This window comes from Nomascus leucogenys, chromosome 11 (assembly GCF_006542625.1).
Source record: "Nomascus leucogenys isolate Asia chromosome 11, Asia_NLE_v1, whole genome shotgun sequence".
Classification (NCBI taxonomy): domain Eukaryota; kingdom Metazoa; phylum Chordata; class Mammalia; order Primates; family Hylobatidae; genus Nomascus; species Nomascus leucogenys.
Window position 1 is genome coordinate 9,232,657 of NC_044391.1, and position 26,916 is coordinate 9,259,572.

Below are 26,916 nucleotides of genomic sequence, written 5' to 3' on the forward strand. Positions count from 1 at the left end.
CCTGATCTCAGATGATCCATCTGCCTCGGCCTCCCCAAGTGCTGGGATTATAGGCGTGAGCCACTGCGCCCGGCCCAGGTTTCTTACGTGACTTATTTGAAGAAGACAGGAACAGACAACAGATTAACATATCAAAGACCAAAAACAACCTAACATGACATAGTTAACCTTGGCTGCAGACTTCTTATTAATTCCTAATGAGAGTAGACTGATGATAACACAATTATGCCTGAAATTAATTTGAATACATACTTTAATTTATTTATAGTTTACCAGTACTATAATTTTGTTAGTTTTTAAATTTTATTTTTATATTATTTATTTTTTTTTGAGACGGAGTCTTGCTCTGTCGCCCAGGCTGGAGTGCAGTGGCACAATCTCGGCTCACTGCAAGCTCCGCCTCCCGGGTTCATGCCATTCACCTGCCTCAGCCTCTCCGAGTAGCTGGGACTACAGGTGCCCACCACCACACCCAGCTAATTTTTTTTTTTTGTATTTTTAGTAGAGACAGGGTTTCACCGTGGTCTCGATCTCCTGACCTCGTGATCCGCCCACCTCGGCCTCCCAAAGTGCTGGGATTACAAGCATGAGCCACTACGCCCGGCCAAATTTTATTTAAAAATTATTTAGATAATATGAGTGGTAAAAATTGCTGAACCTGGGAGCACTTACGATTTTGACAGGTTGCAATACTCATTAGGATACTGTTAGATGCTGTGACAAATAATCCCCACATTTCAGCAGCTTAACACAATAAAGGCTTCTTAACAGACCAGCATAGGTCAGTGTTCCCAGCCAACAGGAGTGGGCAGATCTGCTACATGTGGTCATTTAGGAATACAGGCTGATGGAGGCTTTCCCACTATCAGTGTATGACTTCTGTTATTATTCTGGGCACTGATATTCATCTCACTGAAGGGGTTAAAGAATGAAGAAGCATGCATGAAAGGTTTTTTGATTTTTCTTCACATTCTCTTGCTCAGAATATAACTAAACTGCAGAGGAGACTAGAAAGTATAGTCCAACTGAATGCCCAGAAAGAGCAGAAATAGAGATTTTGGTGAACATTAAGAAGTTTCTGCCTAGTACAGATAATCACTGGACTCATGGGAGGGACTGTGATACCATATCTACATCTACCAAAGACCTTCAACATACTGGGATCTAAGTAGGCTCCTGAATGGGTTACAAAGTTGGTTCTTGGATGTAGTTAGTATGTATTTTGTAGAACTAGCAACAGTGGAATGCTGTTGGCTAGTCAAATTTTGCTAAGGCATAGATTTATTCTAAATTTTACTTGTATTCTAATCTCTGGGGCTTATGTGACTCATTCATATAAAAATAGAAAAATCAGTGTGTATCTGATAATTGGCAGTATTCACTGATTTTATCTGTATAAAATATCTTTTATGATAGAACTAAAGATGTGACATGTCTTTGACAAATCACCATGCCTAATTAAAATATTATGTTTCAAATATAATTTAAAAATATATAAGTGGGTACATATGTGTGTGCATATGTGTATACATATATGTGTACATGCATATATGTACATTAGTGTGTATACATGCCTGTATACCAATGTATATAACTAAAAAAATTTCTGTGGAGGAGTTGAACAGTGGAGAAAAACTCATAATCTGTTTGCTATATCATGGGCTTTGGAATCATCTGTATTCAAATTTTAGTAATGCTATTTAATACCGCATAACCCTTAAGCAAATTACTCAACCTCTTTAAGCCTCAGTTATTTCATGTATACAATATGAATAACAGTAGCTATTTATCAAACTGGATTATTATAAATAATAAAATGAGATTATGTATGTAAAGCACTTCTCACAGGATCTGGCACATAGTAAATGCTCAATGGCATGTATTACGCATATTATATGCATAGCAGGAAGCTTGACCCAGCCTCCAGGGCCCCTGTAACACACAAACCAATGATGCAGATAGACACGAAAATAGATAGGAAATAGCTGGCTGCTGAGATTTAATAGCTTCATTTATTCATTCCTTTGTTCCTAGCAGTAAATACTGCTCGGCCCTTAATATGTACAAGCTCTGAGTGAAGGTGGGCACAAAAATTACTAAAGCAGCTTTATTGTTAAAGAGTTTGCCACCTGCTTATGAGAACTCTAGCAGTCGTGATGCAAGGTGACATTTACACAGGAGAAATACCACAGAGTGATATATGATTGGGAAGTAAGGAAAATTATTTGTTGGAAGGGAGAGATTTGAAGAAAATGTTTTGGGACATTTAGAATTCTGAGTCTTAAACTGCTCTTAAAGCCAGATTTTCAAGAAATGGATAGAGAAAAGAGAGACATTCAATTCAGAAAGAATAGCATGAGCAGGGAAGCAGGGAAAAGCACAGAATATTTTTAGGCAAATTGAAAAGTAAGCAAAGGGATTACTATGAAGTCAAATTGCAAAGTCAAGCCATTGATGTCATACTAAAGAGTTGGACCTTCATCCTGTAAGCAAGGAGTAAGGAAAGGCAAGGTGAGAAATAAAAGTGAGGAAGACAAGTTCTGAGCAGCAGAATGACATCTATGCCCTTGAACATTTTACTTGACCTTTTTCTCCATTCATTTTCCTCCCCTACACAGCAAATGGATGGGACTAAGATCCCTTCCTGCCCTCACATTATGGGAGACCACTACATCCTCCAGAGTCACTGTCATTCTATATCTGCTGGAACATCCCAATTCTCGTTGGTGTAACCTCTCCAATGCTATTTACCTAGGCTCTACCCAGTACTGTCGTCATATCCTTTAGACTCTACATTTTTCTTCTCTGTGGGCCTGCTTTTCATCCTCTGCAATAGGAGCAGGAGCTATATCTCATTCGTTCACAGAGAGGTGTCTTCCAAGCCCAGATCTCCAGCTCCTGAACCACTCCATCAGCTATGGTGAGATTCTTTCCTGGACCTCTTCCAGCCTTCACCTCAATTGGCTGGGCATGGGCAACTAATTCATTCTTGCACTTTCTCCATACTATTGCTTCTCTCCTAGGTTATTTGTTGTGGTTTTGTTTTGGTTTTTTGTTTTTTCACTTGGTACTTCCACTGTTCTGAAAGAATGCAAGCGGAAATATCAAAGAGGAACAAATAAGTAAGAATTCCTGGGGAAAAGTGATGCCTTTATAAGAGTAAAACGTTATTCTTCACTATAGATAAAGTATAATAAGGGGGAAATTTTCTTCTTTTACTTGTTAGAATTGTAAAGATAGTTATATATGTACTTTTTTCAAAAATCAAGCCATGCGTGGTGGCTCACGCCTATAATCCTAGCACTTTGGGAGGCCGAGGAGGGTGGATCACTTGAGGTCAGGGGTTCAAGACCAGCCTGGCCAATATGGCAAAACCCTGTCTCTACTAAAAATACAAAAATTAGCCGGGCCTGGTGGTGCATGCCTGTAATCCCAGCTACTGGGGAGGCTGAGGTAGGAGAATCACTTGAACCCAGGAGGCAGAAGTTGCAGTGAGCTAAGATCGTGTCACTGCACTCCAGCCTGGGCAATAGAGTGAGACTCAGTCACCAAAAAAAAGAAAAGAAAAAAAAAATCAGCACTAGCAATGACCTGGTTTTTATGTAGCACTTCCTAATAGCTTGCTTCTCTTTTTGTGAACAGGATTTAGCACAGATATCAGCCATTCTACTAAGACAATTAATTTTTTTTCAGAGTAAATAAATATCTAATATGCCAAAATATCATTCAGTGATGTGATTCTGAAACTAACGTCACAAATTAGGTTCAATAAAAGAACAAGATTTTTTTGTCTCCAAGTGTAACATGTTATTTCTTTCATAAGTCTTCTCAGGACTTAAAACTGCTTCTTTGAAGTATTCTTTAGAGCTTTCAGCCTCTCTTGTCTTGTCATGGCTGCAGTATTTGTTAATTAATTCAACAAATGTTTTTGGGGTGCTGAGGTAAAGAAATAGATTAACATCCAGACTTCACCATTGAAAAGTCCACAAAAGAAGGCTAACGTGTAAATACAGAATTGTATGGAATGTGGTTGTGAAGTAGGAGGTGAGACTCAACTCTGGAGGTGGGACTTGGACACTGGACCAAATTGAGGACTAGCTAAAACAGGACCAGAGTGGAAGCAGTTTTCCATAAGACACACCCATCAGTGTGCCATGTAAGTTTACCATTGCTATGGCAACACCTGGAAGTTACCACTCCTTTCCATGGCAATAACCTGACAACCCAGTAGTTACCACCCTTTTCCTAGAAATTTCTGCATAATCTGCCCCTTAATTTGCATACAGTTGAAAGTAGGTATGAATGAGTGCAGGACTGCCTCTGAGCTGCTACTCGGAGCACACTTCCTATGGGATAGCCCTGCTCTGCAAGGAGCAGTGCCTCTGCTGCTGCTGTACTTTGCTACTTCAATAAAAGTTGCAGTCTAACATCACCAGCTTGCCCTTGAATTCTTTCCTGGATGAAGCCAAGAACCCTCCTGAACTAAGCCCCAATTCTGGGGCTTGCCTGCACTGTGTCAGTAAGTGACAGAATAGAACTCAGTATGTGGTCCAGGAGGGAGTGATCAGTCTGTCTGTGATGTCCCAGGGGGAATCACTGAGAAGGCAATTCATAAAATTCATGAGGCTTTGAAAAGTAAATTAGAATTTGCTGGGTCAAAAATGGAGAAAGTATGGCCCAGGCATAAGGAATAGAAAGCGCAAAGACAAAGAAGGAAGTTAGGATATTGTGCAGAATTAAGTATGGCTTGTCAATGGGTGTGAAGTGATGGGTTGTGAGAGAAGAAATGGGAGAATTGGCGGGGACTAGATGATAAAGGGCTTTTCATGTCCAACAAAAGAGTTTGGATTTTGACTATTGATTCCCATTTGTTTATTGTTCATCTGTTTTTGGTTTTGCCTTGTATTCATTATTTTGGGGACACTTTCCCTTTTAGGCATTTGTTGAAAGAAAGCTTGAGACCTTCTTCCAAGAGAAAGATGCACACATAATTACTTTTGCATACAAACACATCCATGAACTTGGAACCCAAGTTTCAAACCACTGCAAAAAGTCACTATAAGTCATTGACAATTATTGAGCAGGGAAACCACGTAATCAAAAGTGTATTGTCAGCCAGGCACGGTGGCTCACGCCTGTAATCCCAGCACTTTGGGAGGCTGAGACAGGCGGATCACCTGATGTCAGGAGTTCGAGACCAGTCTGGCCAACATGGTGAAACATTTTCTCTACTAAAAGTACAAAAATTAGCTGGGTGTGGTGGGCACCTGTAATCCCAGCTACTCGGGAGGTTGAGGCAGGAGAATCGCTTGATCCCAGGAGGCGGAGGTTGCAGTGAGCTGAGACCATGCCACTGCACTCTAGCCTGGGTGACACAGCAGACTCTATCTGCCAGGGGAAAAAAAAAAAAGTGTATCTTCAGCATGAACCCTTGGAGGAATGTGGAGAATCTATTAGAAGGGATGGGACTCATGTTAGGGAAACTAGGAATTTATTGCAATATTTCAGCCAAGAAATGAAGGTCTACGATAAGGTGGCAGCAAATATTTGTTTTTAATTTGGCTCCTGCTTTATGTCGTCTGCTTATTGAGGAGACAGTACTACAAGAGTTAAATGTGTAAATGGTGTTATTACTGAAGTAGTGATTTCAGATATAAGTGCAGCTTCATGAGGAAGGATGAAGCATTCAGAAGGCGTGATGGGTTTGAAGTGTCTATGGGTTAGACCACTGCCGGTGTGGATCACCAGGTCAAAAGAGATGTCAAAAATGATTTTAAAAATATTCTGTATCACCACATAGAGGTGGGAGATTAATAGTGTGAGGGGATGAGATCTTAGTGGCGAAAGAGCATAAATTAAGAAGAGTTAGAGGCATCAGGCTGGAAGATTGGTGGAGCTTGTTCCCTATCTCAGGAATTTAAGCCTTAACTCTCTTGTTAACTGCTGCTCTGTGTTGGTACCAGGTTTGTGAATGATCAAGCCACTGACAGAAGATTTCTTTCTAAGAGTGAGAGCCTTCCCAGGGCTTTGGAATCTGGTTAAGTGAAAGAATGGAGAAGATGGTAAATTTTAAGGAACCATCTGATGGATGTTATTAGGTCACAAAGTTGACATTCATAGAGCTAATAGGCCTATCTTTTATTGCAAACTACCTGAGGTCGGGTAAATTATCACCTGGATTAAAAGCCTGATGCTGACACTGGTTAACACTTGTTAGTTACCTTTCTGAACCTAAGTTTCTCCATCTGTAAAATAAAGTATACACACCTACTCAAGAGCCAAGCAGAGGGAATGCGATAACCTATATAAGCCACCTGTACAGCTGCTGTGCAAAGAAGCTGTTGAATAAGGAGTTGGGCCTGGAAACTCTGACCTACCTCTTTAAGTTTTGTAATAAACCTTCCAGTTCTAACTAGTCAATGAATGACCTATTTTGATTCTCAGACCTGCCACTGCTTCTACCTATCTGGAAAAAAAACAAAACAAAACAAAACAGGAATTTGAAAATCTGTTTTAGAACTACATTTTATGTTTAGCTACTTTTTTTTCCTTCCTCTATGCTCTGTAGGTATGGGGTCAAATGATTATTATTGTGGTCACTTTAGAATGTTCACTGTCTTTGGGAATTAAGTAATTACAATTTCTTGAACTAACTGCCTTCTCCTACAGCCTAGTACAGTGACAGCTCGAATGTAGATTCTTGGGCATGCATTGTTTTCTTGAGAACCTTTGGAATTCTAGCCGTATCTTGCTAATGATACTCACTTAGCCTCATCGAAGTCTCACTGATCTCTTTTCTGTACTTGAGATATTAAATGAAACTCTCTTTTGAAATGTTTGAACTGGAAGGGGAGACTTCAGAATTCATTTAATCTACTTCGTTTTATAGGCCACAAACTATTCATTTTAAGTTTGGTGTGCTCAAGACCTGATCACATTTTCCTCTCTATTCTTATATCAGAGTTAAAAGAATGTTAGCTATGCACTTCCCACTTACACATTAATATAGAGCCCAGACTGTAGGGAGAATTGGAGACTTGAAGTGGGGAAAGAAAATTGGGGAGCAGAATTACAGTGTGTTATATAGTACTGCAGCCCCTCAAGGGAGCTGTAATTAATGTGTGCAAGGAAAACACTGCAAGGAAACTAATTTAAAGAACATACTGAAACAATTTTCTCCCAGCTTTTCAAAACAAATAAAGAGAAAAAGAAGTCACCATCAAGTTTTGAGGAAGCATGAAGAATTCCAGCAGAAAGGAAATTTGTTGAGAGCCTGAGAAGGGGCTGCTGGTTAGAATGTAAAGTCTCTTTTAAACTTAGGCTTCCTCCACCATTTGTCAGAGCTCTGTGGTCCCTGATCCATTCATTAAGCATTTCACATGCATGTCACTCTCATTATGGGTCAGAGTTTGGTTACAACCCACTGACTGCTCTTTCTTTGCATCTTGGAGACTCAGTTCTTTACACCAGTTGATATCCCACTAGCCTTTCCTTTCTGCTTTCCTGCTTATCCTTTTTTATCCTAAGCTTGTTAGGTAACATCAGAGTTTAGAATGCCTTGTGATGGCGTGTCACTTGATATTGATGCTGTTAATTCCCTAGAGCGAAATCTTCCCAACTTTTTGTCTACAACCCGTAATAAGAATTTCATTTTCAATCCAACCCAGTACACACATACATATGTGATTGAAAATTAAAGTTTCATGAAAAAATCCTGTGTGTGATATGCTTTGATACTTTTGCTTCTCTTCAACTCTATCTCATTTATTTAGGAACAAAAAAGCATCAAAACTCATTGAAGAGGGCCATTTGATTCTCAGTTCTAATCACAATGAGTATGCTTCACACAATGAGGTCTTCAGATCATCTGCAACAAATCACTTGAAGGTGTCTGGTCCCAAACCCTCCCCCAGACCTACTGAATGAGAGTGCATATTGGCAACTTCTAGGAATACATAGTTTAAACAGTTCCTTAGGGTGGTTTTAAAGGTTAAAAACTAGCCCCAGACGTTAACATCTTAACATTATCTACTCACAGAAAGCTATCTCCTTTGCTAGTTGATTTTTTTTTCTTTCGTGTAGCTATCAATGGCTAGAGCAAGGGCTCTGATCACTTTTTTTTCCCCCTTCTAGAGATAGGGTCTTGCTTTGTTGCCCAGGCTAGAGTGCAGTGGCATGATCTTGGCTCACTGCAGCCTCGACCTCCTGAGCTCAGGTGATCCTCCTGCCTCAGCCTCCCATGTAGCTGGAGCTAGAGTGCATGCCACTATGTTCAGGTAACTTTTAAACTTTTTTTTAAAGACAAGGTCTCACTATGATGCCCAGGCTGGTCTCTTGGCTGCAAGTGATCCTTCTACCTCAGCTTCCCAAAATGCTGGGATTGCAGATGTGAGCCACCAGACCTGGCCAGGCTTTTGATCTCTGAATTCCCCCTTCTTCTTGCTAATGGAGATCAGCTCAAGAGGTACTAGAAACCATGAACATCTAGTAATACCTTACTATATGCCAGATGCTATTCTAAGTGTACTATATGAATTAAACCTCACAACAATGTTTTGTATGTGGTACTATTAACCCGTTTTACAGATGGGGAAACTGAGGCATGAGGAAGTCTAATTTTTCTGAAATTACATTGCAAGCAAATGACAGCACTGGGATTCAGATCTAGGCATTCTGACTCTAGAGTCCATAATCTTGACCAACACCCTGTCTAATTCTTCACTTAGCATGAAACGGGAGATAGTGATTAGCCCGATTTGTCACCGAGAGTCTTAGGTGATTTCACTAACCTACAGTGTGCTACAGGAAGATAAATAAGGAGGTCACTTGGTCCCATCTCTACTGCATACCCATCCTTGGATACCATCATTAGATCTACGGATCTGATGATTACTATCCTTGGATACCAATCATTAGATCTAGGGATCTGATGATTACTCTTCCTCCACTTGTCTGTCTGTCTTAAGAAGGAGGGAGAGTAGCAGCTTTCTGCCGTTATCTCTAGCTTTGACTCATTGTCTCCTGTGAGGCTAACATCACTCAAGCCTGTAATAAAATTCAAATACTTCAAATACAGCAAACTTAATACTTAGTGATTATTTTATCATATAACAAATGCTCTTATGGATCATTAAATTCTATATCTAAATATTCAAATGATTCTGACCATACAAATGATTCTGACAAGACAAAGGGATAATTTAAAGTATATATTTAGAGCAAAATGGCCTTCAAAAGTCATCACTAAGGAAACTTTGTCAAGTTTCCTGTTGGGGCATGCCAGCTAGTCTTCAAGGGAACTTTCTAGCATTTCCCCTAACACATGCTACGGTAAGAGACCAATAAAGAAGAGTTGAATTCTGAAGAATGACTTCAGACAGTAACCATTGGAGGTGAATTGCGACTGTTGAACAGGCAGAGAAATAAGGAACAGATATCTGGTCAGAGGGTTCAACATATGTGAAGACTAAGGCATGAAGGATTATGTCGTCTTCAAGAGCTGGAACTGAGAGAAGGGAAAAAAATCACACAATGAGACAAGGAAAGACTGAGTTGAGTTCAGAAGTTTCTTACAGGCTTACAAACTTGGGTCTACTCTTCTCTGCACTCAGCTGTGTATGAAAGAGACCTGTCAGGATCTCACTGTGGGGGCTCATCCATGCCCCCAGTTTAAGATGCTTGCCCCAGATATACTCCAGCGTTTTAGATGGCTTTGGGCTTGCAGTTGGCTCATACACATAAAGTATCCGGAAGTACTTGCCAGGATGAGTACACAAATTCTGTCACTCTTCTGTAGCCCTGTTCAGTTAGCAATAAAGATGAAAATGAGGGTTGTGATAGCTGTGTGTGTGTGCACATGCGTGTGTGTGTGGCTGTGTGAGTGTGTTAGTGTATGCATCCTTGTGTGCATGCACTTAAATACACTTAATATGTATATGATAGAAAGATCCATGTTTCAGACAGGAGACTAAGATAGAAAATTAAGTAGAAATTTTATAATTTTGTTTCTATTATTTACCTGCCATGTGTTTGTCTCAGTGCTTGAACTGAGAAATAGGCTTTTAGTTACTATGGTTATGATAATGTTAAAACAAACATCGTTTATGGATTGTACTTTATATCTCAAAGTTTTCCAATATCCTTATTTATGTATTATTTTAATTTTTTCTTAATCTATGAAAAAAGCTGGGTGCCATGGCTCACACCTGTAATCCCAATACATTGGAAAGCCAAGGCAGGAGGACTTCTTGAGGCCAGGAGTTCAAGACCAGCCTGGGCAACATAGCAAGACTCCATCTCAACAAAAAATTAAAAAATTAGCCAGGTGTGGTGGCACATGCCTGTAGTCCCAGCAACTCATGAGGCTGAGGCAAGAGGATCATTTGAGCCCAGGAGTTTGAGGCTGTAGTGTGCTATGATCACATCACTGCATTCTTGCCTGGATGACAGAGTGAGACCCAGTATCAAAACATTTTTTAATTAAAAAAATTACAAATCCCATACGAGACTAGCCCTCAGTGTGCTTTCCCAGCTGCCCTACCCCGACCCTATGTCAGACTGTGATTTGTAGTATGTTTCTTCATATTTATTTTGAGTATTAATAATGTAATCTTATCATATTCGCCCTGATAGGACACTTTAGAGTTTGTTTAATGAACCATCTTGGGGGAAGAATTAACCAACAACCAAGATTTGAATACAGCTTGGTCCTGGGCCTCCTTGGGCCACAGCGCAAGGCAGCTGTAAGTGGTGCTGGAATAATTTCTCTTTGTTTGGCTGCAGATACCACATACTCTAAGCAATTTGCAGCCTTCCTTCTATAAGAACTGTTTCTGAATGGAAATTCCCCAAGCCCAGCTCTTCTGGTTATTTCCGTTTCAGCTCTGAAGCGCTTACTCTTTGTAGCTGAAATATGGAGAACTATTGTATTTTTGGTTCCCTAACTCAGAGGAAACATGTGAGGAATTTGCTGTAATAACTGATCTGAGTTGGAGCGTTTGATTCCTGACACAGAGTGGAGGACAGCATTGTGAGGGGACATTTCATTCAAGATTGTTCTGTTAAGCGGGAGGGAGGTGAACTGCTCACAGTCTATGTCAACGATAATTTCCCTTAGGATATTTAGTGTGTGGTGGTAATGCATATTTAAGCTTATTTATAACAACGTTTGCAAAATCCCAAACTTGGAATAGAACTCTGATCATAGTGGCCAAAGAAACTGACTTTGCTTGTAAGCAAGTTGGATCAAGATCTACATGAGAGCTTTGGGGCTAAGGGAAATAAAGCATCGTCCCAAGAAGGAAGACTTTGCCTTGACAAAACATTCTCTTACAATGTGATCCTCCTAAGAAATCATAAAAGAGCAGTTAGGGACCCATCCATGCATTTTAATATTTGAAGAGTTTCAGACTGACTGCATATTCGACAGCTATAGGAATTTATTTTTATAAGAATTTATCTATGAAAATAAAAGGATATCTACTATCTCTAAATCTATATATCTGAGTTTTAAAAATATAGCTTCTCTTTAGCTTTTGCTAGCATATGCTGTCAAACTCCTTCATGCTGCCAGACTCATCCAAAAATTAATTCTTCTAATGCATGCCATATTTCATATTGTTTTGGCTGCTTTTGTACATTCTGAAGAAAACAGGGAAGATAATGGTTTCCTTTTCCAATTTAATGTATACATGTGATAGAGAAATGTAAGGATGTTGCACTCCCAGAGGATCAAACCTAAAATGGCAATAGATTCGACTGATTTTTTTTAAAAAAGAATCCTACTTTATGTAATCTGGACAATAAGGCACACATGGTTGGATTAAAAATATTGTGTTTTTAAGATCTCTTTCTAATTCTTTATAACCATAAAGAAATGAGGCTATGTGTTGTTGCAAGAAGTCTTATTGCAAACACATGCATGTGCATGTTTGTGTGTGATTTGTAAATTTAGCTCTAGAAAGATGTAACAATAAAATGGAATTGAATTTAGCCATGGCTCTTACGAGTGTGAGTAAAGTGTGCATGTGGAAACCTAGGACGTTAATGAAGTCAGCCTAGACTTTAATGACATTCTGGTGGCTTCAAAAGATCGCCACCAAATAAAGCTTCATGTGTGAAAATGGAAACCCCAAGTAAGAGAAATGTGGGAAGAAGTTCAAGGAACAGAAACTATTTGGGGAAGATGATTTGAATGTCTTCCAAAACCTTCGAGAAGCATTAAGCTCAAGCTCAGCCCTTTGTCTTTGACAAATACCACACTGTGTATCTGCTTGTTATTTCGTGGTCCTGTTGCTCCTGTCAGCTTGTTAAATGGAACTCTGGTTTCAGTCAGGAGATGAAAATGTGGTAATCTCTGTGCTTTGCTCGCCTCGGCGTCCGAGGAGCGGCTGTGCCCGACTGTGTGAGGCCGCCCAGTGCCAAGGGTAACCACTGGCACCTGCACTGACAGCAAGCAGTCTGCAGCAACAGACTGAAAATGTTCGTTTAAGATCTTTAGATTGGAACTTGGGCTTTACTTTTAAAAGTTTTATGTCCACAGCACGGTTGACAAAATAAATTACTAAACCAATTGCTTTGGGAGCTTCCAAGCTGTGACATTAAGGTAGCTGCGAGTCATCATTCTTGATGAAGGAGCAGCTTCAGAAATTGTGTGCATCTGACGGAGGTTGGGCAAAGTGTGTAAGTCTGCAGACCTATGGTAAACAGGTCTCATTTCTAAGCATTTATTTTCAGGAAGGGAAGAAAAGAGCTGTCCATTCTCAATTTTGGACTTATTTTAAATTAATCACAGGGAAATGGGTACCCCATTTAATGACATTGTTTATTCTCACAGAGAAATATTTGCAGTGAAAATGCAAAATATCATTTCTTTTCTCTGCTGAGGCTCCTCTTCCTATGGTGCCCACTTTACTCTCCCAGCAGAGAATGGAGAAAAGCAGCAAAGGCAGCATCATGAAAGGCAGGGCTGTTAATTCCCAACTCCGTCAGCGTTCTGCCCTCCTTCCCATTTGGGGAGCTGAACTGAGCCATCAGAACTTTCCTTTTACACTCCCTCTAGAATACAAGTCCTGACAAAATTAAAGGGCTTTATACCCCTAAAGCCTCAGAAATTCTACGGGGTACGGTGAGAGTAGGGGTGGGGTTGAAGGGATGAGAAATTCATAGGTTAAAAACAAAAACCTGGGAGAAAAATCCAGGCTCTGCCAATTACTATCAGTGGGACCTCAGCTAGTTACTTAGACATCTGGCCCTCTGCTTACTTGTTTGTGAAATAGAAATGATCATATCTGCCTCATGCACTTGTTGGAAACATATAAAACAAGATAACTTCAGGAGCAAAGTGATTTATATCTGCAATGTTGAAATGGATAAAAAATAAAATATATAGATATGTGAGTGCATAGATGATAAATATGTCATAAAACAAAGGCAGCAAAGTGTTAGCAATTGTAAGGAGAGATGTGGGTGTATGCATGTTTGTTATATAATTCTCTCAACTTTTCTGTGCATTTGAAAGTATCTTAATCAGGAGGAAGCGATTTAGAAGGGCAAATCTTTTCCATGTAAGTATAATTCCCGCATTCCCTGCCTCTAGTTAAATTCCAGATGTAGGCACATGGCCATACTGAACCTCAGCGGAGAATGGAAAAAAAATATATCTTTTTCATGGACCACTGTCAGGCCAGCAAAAATTTAGGAATTTTGTTTCCAAGGAAGAGAGATATTGGGGAAAAGTAGGCACCTTGGTTGGTCACGCAAACTTAACTCTCTGTGACACATGCTACATGCCAAATAACAAATGGTGCCATTCCTATTAAGGAAGGAAAGCGATGCCACCCCTTTTCTTCCTCGGGGTGGAGTGTCCTGCCAAGTCTCCTGTGCTTTCCTGGGTGACCCAGGGGGCTTATTGCTTCCATCCCTGCTCAGCTGGTTTTGCATTTCCGTGGCAGCATTTTACTCCACCCTCCATCGTGCATCCTAGATTCTCTCCAGAACCCCTCCCTGCGGAGGCCTGAGGTTAGCTTTTGTGTGACATCGGGTCTCTATTCTTCCATGTATTTAAGCTCAAAATGTTTCCTTATGGGGAATTCTCTTAAAAGTCTTCAATATTGTTAACCCTTTGAAACCACTGCTGTGTGAAGGCAGCTGATTGTTCCATTGTGGGTCCCATAGGAAGAAGTTCTGTTGTCTATGGTTCCTCCTCATTGCCTTCTTGGTGGGCATCCCCTATGAAGCAATGCAGGGAGGCCTCCATGATAGTGCAGGCACTTGGCCTTTAATTTCCATCCAGGGAACTCCCTCCACCTGTCTGTGAGAGAACCGTGTTGTGGAAGCTCACCGGGAACCCTGTGTAAGACCAACACATGGAATGGGCAGAGGAAGACAAACCTCCAAAACACACCGACTACAACAAACACACGAAAACAAACAGCAAGAACATTGAGAATAGGAAGCTGATCATGGAGGAGAACCAGGACAGACATCCACGAAACCCAAAAGAAGAAAAAAATTCAAGAAAGACTGGTCAATTGCATCTAAAGCTACTCAGTGGCTAAAAAAGATAAGGGCCGGTCATTGTCCTTTAGTTGGTGATTTTAACAAAGAGCCATTCCAGGGAAGCAGTGAGGGCGAAAGTCAAATTTCACTAGGATGAAGATGACAGAGAGGTAAAGGAGGGAAGATAGTAACTGTGTAGGAATTCAGCAGCAAAAAGAAGGAGAGGTTTGCGGTCACAAGGGTAATGTGGTATAGGGAAGGGTTTTGTTTTGTTTTTGTTTTTGAGACAGGCTCTTGCTCTGTTGCCCAGGCTGGAGTGCAATGGTGCAATCTTGGCTCACTTCAGCCTTGACCTCCCCAGGTTCAGGTGATCCTCCCACCTCAGCCTCGCGAGTAGGTGGAACTACAGGCACACACCACCATCCCTAGTTAGTTTTTGTATTATTTTTGTAGGGATGGGTTTTTGCTATGTTGCCCAGGCTGGTCTCGAACTCCTGGCTTCAAGCGATCCGCCTGCCTCGGCCTACCAAAGTGCTGGGATTACAGTCATGAGCACCTGGGCTAGAAAAGGTTTTTCATGATGAGAAAGACTTGGGTGTGATCAAATGCTGATAAGAAGGTACCAGAGAAGAAGCAGAAGTTAATGATACAGAAGAGATAGGAAGTAGCTGCTAGAGAGAGGTTGCTTAGAAAGAAGGTAAGGTACCATCCAGGCAACCGGAGGAGGGATTGGCCTTGGCTAGAAGGATTCCTCTCACATTGGATAGGAGGGTAGACATATTCCATGGTTTGCATGTAGGTCAGCTGGCACAGGGTAGAATTGTTACTGCTTTATTTAGTAAATATATTCCTCTAAAGTCATCTGCAATCATATCACATTAGCCCTTTTTGTGACACTGTTTTTTTTTTTTTTTTTTTCTGGAGTTTATTAGCAAATGACAAACATTTCATTACCAGCTCCTGCTAAACACTGTCTCCTCTATCCCACACTTAACGCATTTCTGAAACCAAATTCAAGTCCTAACATTTATTTTCATTGAAGGTCATACTATTAGATTTAGATCATGTTTCCGATTTGTCAAAATCTTTTTATATTTTAATTGAACTCACAACATATCACTGATGTGTTTCAGTCTTGTGTTACCCATACATTAAACAATCAGCTGTATGTCTTCATTTAAAGAACTGTCTTTAGCTCTATTTTACTTTTATTTCATCAACTACTGTCTCCCCCAACCCCCTGAGACTCAAGGGAAGAAGAATTAAACTGAATGCTTTGATGATAACTGATAAAGCCTTTTGTCCTAAGGAGTCCTCCCAAATTGGATTAAGTGGATTCATTTGTGTTTTTCGGTGTTTATATTTGAGGAAGACAAGGATGTGAAAGCTCTCACTCTCTCTGTGTTCATTCTCACAAATAGATGGATACCGTCACTTTTCAAGGCTTGTCCATCTGGAATGCATCACAAACACATTGCTGGGAAAGTAAAAGTTCCAGAAAGAGCTTCGTTTTCCCCTGGAACTGTGAAATTGAGTGGCCTAGTTCCCTCCTCCATGTCGTTGTCAATTCACAGGAGTGTAATATAAGCTACATTTTTAACCATTTGGGATAGCTTATGATTGAATAATGCTTCCTGCCAGACATGTTTTCCCTTTATTTATCACTTCACTTTTCTCTCTAATTTCAGCAACAGCAATTGCTGATTATGAAAATGACTCTAATTGTTCAACCTCTCATAACCACATTTAACTACCAAAAACAATCTATCTGCTACTTTGAAAAGCAGTTAAACAGGCAAGCAATTTATTCCTGCCTTCTTGCAAGCAACCAGGAACAGGGCCATGTTCTCTTTGTTCCTTGCACTGCTTTGGAACCATGAGTGCCTCTTTCTAACTTGAATCAAAATCTGCTTGTTCCTAACTGCTGCCTTTGCAATCAGTAATTTGACTCAGTGGGCTTAATTCAAAGCAGGCACTCACATTCTTTAGACTCTTTGTCAGTCTTCCAGGAAATCAAGTTGAACAACAAAAACAAACAAACACTAGCCCTAAATTAAACCAGATAGGGAGGAAGAAACGTCAATGAATGATGAAGCAAAATAACAAGAAGAGTCAGGAGAAATAAATAGAAACCATTTCAAGGCTCCACCTGCCTTGGCCCCATTAGCCCCTCCTTTACCTTCCTTTCCTAGAGGAAATCAAAGCAACTCCTATGAGCAGTCATTCTAGTCAGCTTCCAGACTTCCAGAGCCTGATGAATCTAGCTCCTCCCACCCTGCCCCCAGCAGGTGAGCACACCTGGGATCGCTGCAGGCTGACATTGCATCGTGATTTCTCTGCATCTCAAACAGCTGGCAGCCCTGCAGAACCCTCTTCCCCTTGCTGAAATAAAGTAGATGAATTAATTCCCTTTTGAGTTAACTCCTGCCTGGTTCCCGTCAGTAACTACTGATACTGGAATAGAGAAGGAGTTGGAAGCTCTCTTAGAAAACCAAATAGTTTTCCTTCTTTGTGATGTGCTCAACTTTCTCTTGCCCCAGGCTTGAAAATACATGCCCTGTCTTTAACTTTCCTTGTGTGAATAACCAGGGCTCAACAAGATAATAGTTGGGTTAAATTGTTGCAGAGGCATTCCAAATCTAAAACAGAGATGTTCCCTGGTAAATCTGATTTTATCTAATGTTTCCTAAATGTAAACAGGCCAGAGGGTGTTCCTTTCTGAATACCCTTTAACCAGATACGTTGGAAATCTATTATGTATTGTTTATTTTAATTTCATTAAAAATGTTCTCAGGTTTTAAGTGTGATTTCTTTGCGCTCTCATTTAATTTTTTCTTCTTTTTAGAATAAATTATTGAAGACAGAACTTTTTCAAGGTATTTATAGATATATCTGAGGTATTCATGATTTATATAAAATGTACAGGTGAAGAGTTACCTTCTAGTGTAGGCCTTAAGCATGTTATCATAGCTATGTGCAGTAAAGGTGATATTAAGTTTATTTAATATTGCTACCATTTCTTCTAATCCTTGAATTTTCTCTGGAATAAAGCTGCAGTGTAATGAATGCGGTTAATAAAAATAGAAGGGTTATGTGTAACTGGAAAATGGGGAAATCACTTTGTTCATTTATGGCAGAACATTTAATTGGGGTTCCTCCACACATGCACATTAGGAAAGTCACTTGTGCTTTAGGTTTAAAAATAATAATTTAACTTCAAACAATCCTTAACTCTTCAAAATGTTTAAGGAATTAAGGGCAAAAAACCTAGATATGCTCCACAACTTTGGTGACAATAAACATGAAATATGGAATCCAATTTTTGAAGAAGATAGCCAGTCATCCCTTTAAACCACAACCATTTTCACATAATGTATAGACTTAAAAAACACTGGTGAATCAACTCTGTGCTGTGATGTATATTACTAGTCTATTGGATATGTGTATTGGGTGTTTGGGGAGCATATTGACATTATGGGCAATGCAGTTATTTCCCATGACATTTTAAAAATCCATTTCTGTATTACATATTCCAGTCTAGTGAAAATTAGATCTACTCTATTTAGATTTGGCATCCAACACTTGTTGGCCATGGCATGTGATGTAATTTAAACTGCTCATGTACATTTAGGAGGAGATTGATTTATAGCCGTCTTTGCCTGAGACAAGCACAATTTAAACTAATTCTTATTGATCCAGAAACATTTAAGATTGGTTTTGAAAATTCTCAAGAATAGAGAGCTTTGGATACATTTGAGCCATTTTGCTAAGCATAATTGTCATGTATATAAAAGGATGAAACTGTTAATACTTATCCTTCTTTGCCTTGGTGTCTTTGTTAGTCATTGCATACCTAAAGGCTAATTTCTGCTCCAGATGCTGTGATGTCTGCCCAGCTGGCCCAGCTGTTAGGATATATGCTATTTGCAAATGGCAACATAAATAGCATATCCAGAATATTTTGCAGGCTGGGGCTTTGCCATTAAAGGCTAAGATATATTTAGTGTCAGGGATAATTGTTTGGTATATTGTAACCAGAATGGAGCTGAGAGAATGCCAATAGGTCTAGCAGAGTGACTCATAAAATAGTCAAATGAAGAAATTATTTACTCAAACATTTCCATATTAGCATGTAATGTGCACTACAAATTGGATTTCCTGTGAATGTACAATCATTGTGTGCAGAGTTTGTAAAGGTGTCTGATATTGCAAATGTATCATTTAAGAAGACCAAATTGCATCAGATTCTCTAACCAAGTCTCTTTTAGCATCCGAAGGAGTAGTTCTTCTAATTATTTTCTGATTGCAGGATAGCCTTGTCAGAAATGCTCAACTTGGAGTTGGGAAGAGCTGGGTTCTAAGTTCTAGCAATTTCTATGTGACATTAAACAAATCTCCCATCTTTCCTAATCTTTTCTATTTCTGGTTTCTCAATTTATAATATTGAAGATACCTGCATTTTGACTGTTTTTGTGCTTTGTCAAAGAAAGTTGCTTTATACATGGTCTAGGTCTATTTGCTTTTCAACTTTTTCCCAAGATCTTCTGTCTTTAGATGTATAGTTTTTTCCTGCTTTTTTTTTTTTTTTGGTATGTTTCTGTTTTTAGCTACCTAGGTATTCATAAGGTGATTAGAATGCAACAGTTACATGGCTTCTTAACCACCCATAATTTAGACAAGCATTTCTAAGTAGTACTTCTAATATGCAAGGCAAAGAATATTCTAGAACTCAGTAAGTTTGTTTTTATATTCCAAATTATTTTATTGTTACATCTATAAAACAGTGGTGTCTGCCCTTATCTGATTCTGGATGCTGTTAAAATATACTGCTGGACAGAAATTTGATTCATTAACTTTTTTGGATCTTAACCTTTTAAAGGTGCAGTATGTCCATTGAATCTACAGCTTTACCGAAGCCCCTGACAAGGCACTGGTATCCACAAGGAAAGGCAAATGTTGATATACAGTGACTGGAACTGATTTTTATCAATGTGGATGGTACCAGACTAAGAAAATTATCCATCTGGGCCATGTAATCTGTCTTTCCAGAAAATCACTGAACTACATATCTAATAACACGGTCAGTGAGATAATTTCCTTTTATTGAGTAATTTCCTCATTTGGTAGGGATTTTAAAAGCCTAGGGGCATTTTGAGCATATGGTTCAGGAACATTATTTTAAAATGTGAATTATCAATAGAATTTCAATACAATCAAAGTAAAATAACTTACTTCCTAAGTATTACGAATATAAGCAGGATATTTCTACAAAGGCTTTTGCTTTTGAGTCAGAGTTAGGAGCTGGAGATTAAAAGCTTTTCTTCAGCATTGTTAGAGCAGGGTGCATCATTCTCAATTGCCAGTGGTCAATTCTCTGTAGACACAGTTGATCGCTCCTCCCACATGAAACAATTTCTTCACTTGAATTCCTCCAACCTCACTGGCTGTTTCTTCCCAATCTCTTTTGCTGGTTCCCAGTTGTGTCACTCCCCACTCATTACTGAAGAGCCCTAAAGTTCAGTCCTTGAACTCCTTACCTATCAACAATCATCCTTGCTTATCTCCGCTAGATTCAGGGCTTTGTATACTGATCAGTTACAAATTTGTATCTCCAGCCCAGACCTGTCTGCTGAATTCCAACTTGTACATTCTGCTGCCTACTCAGTATCTCCACTTGGATTTCTAGTAAACATCTAAAATGTGTCATCTCCAAAACTGACTTTCTAATTTAGCACGACACTTACTTTCAAAAAATACACGCACACCTTCTGTAGTTTCCTGCCTCAGGTCACAGCAACTGTATTCTTCCATAGTTCAAGCCAAAATTTTCAGTGATCTCCTTGACTACCCTGTTTGTCTTCCTTTCTGTATAAAATCTCTTAGAGAAAATCTTGTTAGTGCTACCTTCAGAATATCATGGGGTGAGTTCAAGCACTGTGCTTCTTCTTTTCCTTGCATACTTACTCCAGTGGTCTGTCTTGTTGAAATATCTAAGATAGGTGACTGCATAGGCCTCCAGGGCCACTCTTAATTATAGGCCTTGAGCCTCAGGGTTTCCTAGGCTGGGGGGCAGGTAGAATGGGGGGGGAGGGTGGGGAAAGAGAAGAATCTCCATAAAGGTAGAAAATGATTCATCTTATATTTCTCTGCAACTTTTTCACCAGTGCTCAGACTGAAAAAAGATGATGACTGGTGGTCATTAAAAAGTTAATTTTCCATTTATGAGCAACCCTCTCTGGGTCTTTGAGGTCATATATAGGCCATGATGAGCTAATTATCTTATAGATTGTATCTATTTTCAGCTGTTATAAGAGTGCTTTAAATTAGACCAATGCTATTTTTAGTTTTTGGAAAGTTAGCTTATAACAAAAATCTTGCTTTTTCATAAAAAAGTTAAGCATATTAAAAAACAGAAAAATAATACCATATGGAAATAGAGTTGGCCGGGTGTGGTGGCTTTTGCCTGTAATTCCAGCACTTCGGGAGGCTGAGGCGGGTGCATCACTTGAGGCCAAGCCTGGCCAAACATTGTCTCTACTAAAAATACAGAAATTAGCCTGGCGTGGTGGTACACGTCTGTAATCCCAGCTACTGGGAAGGCTGAGGCATAAGAATCGCTCGAACCTGGAAGGTGGAGGTTGCCGTGAGCCGAAATCATGCCACTGCACTCTAGCCTGGGTGACAGAGCAATACTCTGCCTCAAAAAAAAAAATTAAAAATTAAAAAATAAAGAAAGTAGAGTTAAATACCACAGATATAGGAAGTCTAGACAATATCAAAGGAATAAGATGATGCGATTGTGAACTAGGAAAGGGTAGATGAGAGCATTTATTTATCTAAGATCTTTTGTATAGATAAGCAGAGTAAACAATCACCCTTATATATGTAGCTCTTCAGTCTGCACCAAGACACTGTCCGAGTGGGAAATAGGGAGACTCAAGCAAATATCCTGTTGGTATTGTCTCTTTGTCCTGCTTTAAAAAACACTAGGATCTGGACTGTGAAATCTGAGACCAGTCTCTGAAGAGACACAGATGAAAGTGAAAATGCTACTCTATTTTCTATCACCCAATTTCTTGTCACAGTTACTATCATTAAAACATATTAAAAACATGGAAAAGGCTGAAAGGGAAGCTACAAATCTAATAAGATTTGTAATATAAATAACCCTCAGTATGTTTTTATTCCCGATTGCTTTGCCTCCTTAGGCTCTGATATTTAAAGATCGGGTTAAATATCTCCTTTTCTGTGTATAAGGTATTGGCACAATTTTTTTTTTCTTATTCACTTCTCCTCATCAGGCAGGTGGTTGAAACTACGTGATGCTTGTCTTTTATGGTCATTTTCAGAGAGAATCATTTTCACCAGGGGACGATCTCCTGTGTTTTTTGTTTTGTTTTGTTTTTTTACCCTTTTCTCTCAATCTCATCTCAAAGATAGATGGGAGTTAACAACTCTGGTTAAAATTATGCCCATTTTCAAATGCTTTCTTTATACTTTTTAGCCTTCCATAATATAAATAACATTGTGGTGCTATTGTAATAACAAATCCAGGAAAAAGAAACACCTTACTGTTCCAGACTGATCTTAGTTTCAGAAAACTGTACCCTCACATAGTGGTTATACATAATACTTATCCACTGCACCCAATCACCAGGGTGCTATTTTGTAATGAGACGTCCAGAGAATTTTCTGAAGGCATGACTTAATCATCAAATTACCAGATTTTAAAAGGCTATTACATGTTTCTATCTCTGTTCATTGATTCTGCATGAGTCATCATCCTTGCAAAGGAAAATGACATTTCCCCCACTGGAAATTGGCAGAATACATACAGAAGGCTTAACTTCTGAAGTTCTCTGCATATGGGGCTCTTGAGCTGTTATATCCTCTAGAAACCTTGGTCATTCAGATATTTGTGATTTGTATAGCGTAGAATGTACTTCACCAATCTTCCTTCTCCACAGAGTATGACAACATTCTCTACTGCGTTCATATGACCTTTTTTTGTTTATTGTACGATAGTATTTGCATTCGAATTGGTACCTTAAATTATAATCTCTAAACAAGATTTCTTGGTGCGTTTCATTGGAACAGATGCAAAGAAAGAGATACAGGATAGGATTTATCAATGGCCTGGCTCACAGGGCCTTATACAATATGTTTCTGACCTCTCTGTTGGAGTTTAATGGAAATGGCTTTGGAGACAGGCAATACTGGGTTCCAGCCTTGTCTCTGTGGCATACTTACTCCATGAATTGAGGCAAGTTACTTGTCTCTTCACATGGTCATTGAGAAAAAGAAATAACAAATCTGTGTCAGTAAGGCACCTGGGACAGGTAGCCTCTTGATGGATATTACTTTTCTTTTTCCCAGACTGTCCTGTTGCCATCTTCACACTTTTGCCTAAATGCAGAGTTTGTTTGTTTGTTTTTTAATAGCTAGGGCATTTTAATCATTTTGGTTAATTGAGAAGTATCTGAAGCAGTTTTAAAGAAAAATAGGGAGCACTGGCCAGGTGCGGTGGCTCACACCTGTAATCCCAGCACTTTAGGAGGCTGAGGCAGGTGGATCATAAGGTCAAGAGATCAAGACCATCCTGGCCAACATGATGAAACCCCGTCTCTACTAAAAATACAAAAAATTAGCTGGGTATGGTGGTGTGCGCCTGTAGTCCCAGCTACTCAGGAGACTGAGGCAGGAGAATCACTTGAACCCGGGAGGCAGAGGTTGCAGTGAGCCGAGATTGTGCCACTGCACTCCAGCCTGGTGACAGAGCAAGACTCCGTCAAAAAAAAAAAAAAAAAAAAAGGAAGCATTATGTTTGAGTGCTCAAGCAGTTTTAGTATATGAACAAGTCAAACTCAATATAGTCATGCCAGAGACATTAACTGCATGTGTGGGAATGAGAGTGGAGTGTCACAGGAGGCTGAAATCAGAGCCAACCCAGAGTGTTGAACATGATTTCAACTCTTCCAATTGACATGATATTTTTTCCCTTTTTGAGGAGTTAAAAATGCTCTAGCTTGCTATATGTTGTGTTTGCCACCTGTATAGTGGGCTGGAAAAGTGGGGGGTGGGGGAGCCAAAGGCAATGGCTAATTAGAAAAGTGTATTTGAAATGTCTTGAATGCTTCAAGAAATAAAATTAACTGACACTACAGCCTTACCAAATTGATGATGATAATATTGGGCTTCCTGTGATTCCATTGAATGTGGGTTTTAACAAAATACACCCACCTTATTGTCAGTTCATCCTTGCATTATTGTGGGAGAAAAACTTCTAGTGTTCAATTTCTTGTATAGTCATACAACTTAAATTTGTAATTTCAGTATAATCTTGCCTTCTCCTGCCTATTTACAACTTCCTGAAAATATATTGAGTGTGGATCCTGTATGTAAGTGAGATTGTCTTCGCTAAGAGCTTCTTGCAATCACAGGAAAAGGGGAAAAAATGTTGTTACAGCTGTTCATTGCCAGAAGGTGAAAGTTCAAGAAGTAGAGAAAAAGAAGATTGTAGCATGTAATCAGAGTTCTTGGTTGCATGCTACAGAATCCATTCTATGTAGTTTAATCCGGGAACAATGCAGCCAGGGATGACACCTCAAAAATGCCCAGCCTCAACACTAGACTGTCCTAGCAGAAACACTACTGCTGCTATTACCCACATATTGTCACTTACGACATTAAAGTCCAGGGGCCAGAAACTCTGGCACAGCTCCTCAAAAGAACCAGATACTCTGCCGCCATGCTTTCTCCCAAGCAGCCATTCTTTCACACACATTTGGGTTGGCTTGGTGGCTCCACATTAATTATAGGCTAGCTCCCAGGGAACCTGGAAAATGTAGTTTTAGCTTTTTGTCTTCTATAGTATGGCAATCAAAGTAAGCTAGAAGGGTGTTGGAACAGATGCTGGTTGAACTGCTTGTTAGTATCTGCTCCTGATGGAATTGAACTAAAAGATGTTACAGGTGTTTACTCCTCAGTGGTCCATGTTGGAACGTCACTTTCTGTTTTCAGAAGCTTATTACTATATGTAAAAAACAACAACGACAAAAACTATTGCTTTTTTCTTCTGCACTTGGTCAAAATTCTGTTTAGGTATCCACATTTTACCATTATATGTATTCAACAGTGCAGAATGCTGGTGACCAGTTTTACTTGTTAACCAAGGCATGGCTGAGTCCTCAGAGACTTTTAATTTGACTCCATTCTTAGGATGATGTGCTGCATTTTCTGCAGTGGCACCCACTGGCGTGCAAAAGAAAAACTGGATTTTCCAGGTTGAGCAGAAACATGGATGCCATACTAAGTTCTGAATAGACACATTCATGCATCTTCTTGTCCACCAGCTGCAGGAACTCAGGGGTTTTACTACTTCATCCTTTTATGCCCAACACCCTATCAGCTCCAGAGGCAGCTTGGCTGCATGCCAATGTCAGTGTAGAATTATCATTCTATCCTCACGGGTTCATATCCTTTGTCAAGTCACCAAACCCTCAGAAATCTTGATGAGTTATCTACCTAGACGTTTTTGTTCATTTGTAAGATTAACTTGTATGAAGTTTTGAGTTTTCTTAAGATTTTAGAGATATAAATAAATCATTAATTAAGGATTTAGAATTCACTAAGAATAAAAGCTTTAAAAGGTAGTGATTTGGAAGATATGCTTAGTGCTGGAAGGTGTTTAAGGGTCAACTATTCTGACTTAGAGGAAGATAAAGCAAGTAGTAGGTAAGGGATTTGCCAAAAAATTACATAGCTTGTTAATATCAATGCTGAGATTGAAACTCAAGTCCTCTGCCTGCTGGACGGGGAATGTTTCAAAGGTGCTTGATACTAAAGCATAGGTCCTAAGTCCTCATCATCCTGTATGAAGCATGCACATGATGCCACATGGTAGCTGAGGCCATGCTCTGAAGGATGTCTACATGAAACAACCATGAAAAATCATATAATATGGGTTACATTCCCAACCCACATCTTCTCAAATTCACTAGAAGGTGTCCATTTTGTTGACAAAACTGAATTTGAAGTATATGCAATAAATGACACCAGCATTATTTTTATGGCTAAAAGTACTTTAAGAGCACTCTTCCTGTTTTTAATCACTAGCATTCTTTTAGCTGTAGTCAGCCATATTTGTGGCTTGCACTATAAGCATGTTTTTGTTTGGTTTGCTCTAATTCTTTGCCCTCTTAAGGGAAAAGCGAGGGAGGTTTATGAAGGGCCTTAAAATGAGAGAAACTAATTAATTGCTGACTTTTTATATTTATCAGCAAAGGAAAACATTTCTCTACTCTCATAACACTTCTGACACCAAATGTGCAGATTTTCTACACATTACAATTCTCATGCCAACTAGGTGTCCTATAATTTAATTCAATTCTGGCTCTGGAGTTAGCACAGACCCCACAGTTTAAGGAATCAGTCCCACAGACTGCTCCACTTCAGATGGTGATCATAAGCCTGGGCTTCCTATACTTCTTACTGACAGGCTATAAATCAGAGGTTTCTCACGATTCCCTCAAGTTCAATAATTTGTTAGAATGGCTCACAGGACTCAGGAAGACACTTGACTCACCATTGTCAGCTGATTATAAAGCACACAACTCAGAAACAGCCAAATGAAAGAATGAGGTATGTGGGAAGGGCCGTTGGGAATCCACATCCTCGCTGGGCTCGCCACCCTCCCTGCACCTCCATGTGTTCACCAACCTAGCAGCTCTTGGAACCCCTTTATTTAGAGTTTTTGTGGGAGTTCCATTACATAGGTATGATTGATGACATCATTGGCCATTGGTGACGGGACTCATCTCCAGCCCCTCTCCCCATCCTGGAGGAGGGACAGTGGAGCTGAAAATTCCAACCTTTTAGTCACATGGTTGGTTCCTCTGGCAAGGGGCTCCTGTCCTCTGAGTCACCCTTATTAACATAAACTCGGGTAGGCTTGAAAGGGGCTTATTAAGAGTAACAGAAGACGCTCTTCTCACCCCTATCACTTGGATAATTCCAAGAGTTTTAGAAGCTCTTGTGTCATGAACAGAAAAATTCTCCTGTTACCCCATCACTTAGAAATTTACATGAGTTTGCCGGGTGCGGTGGCTCACGCCTGTAATCCCAGCACTTTGGAAGGCCGAGACGGGCGGATCATGAGGTCAGGAGATCGAGACCATCCTGGCTAACACGGTGAAACCCCGTCTCTACTAAAAATACAAAAAAAATTAGCGGGGCTTGGTGGCGGGAGCCTGTAGTCCCAGCTACTCATGAGGCTGAGGCAGGAGAATGGCGTGAACCCAGGAGGAAGAGCTTGCAGTGAACTGAGATCGTGCCACTGCACTCCAGCCTGGGCGAGAGAGCGAGACTCTGTCTCAAAAAAAAAAAAAAAAAAGGAAATTTACATGAGTTTTATGGGCT

At 39.8% G+C, this 26,916-nt stretch overlaps 2 long non-coding RNA genes across 2 annotated transcripts in view; one reads left to right on the top strand and one right to left on the bottom strand.

The window, feature by feature from the left end:
* The window catches only part of LOC115837217, an 813,290-nt gene that overhangs the window by 219,322 nt on the left and 567,052 nt on the right, over positions 1-26,916 (top strand). The window lies entirely within an intron of this gene.
* LOC105740466 lies at positions 1,994-26,630 on the bottom strand. The gene is made up of 2 exons (XR_001116521.2): positions 26,084-26,630; positions 1,994-3,081 (listed from the first exon to the last, which is right to left on the bottom strand). It is a non-coding gene; the product is annotated as an uncharacterized LOC105740466 (long non-coding RNA).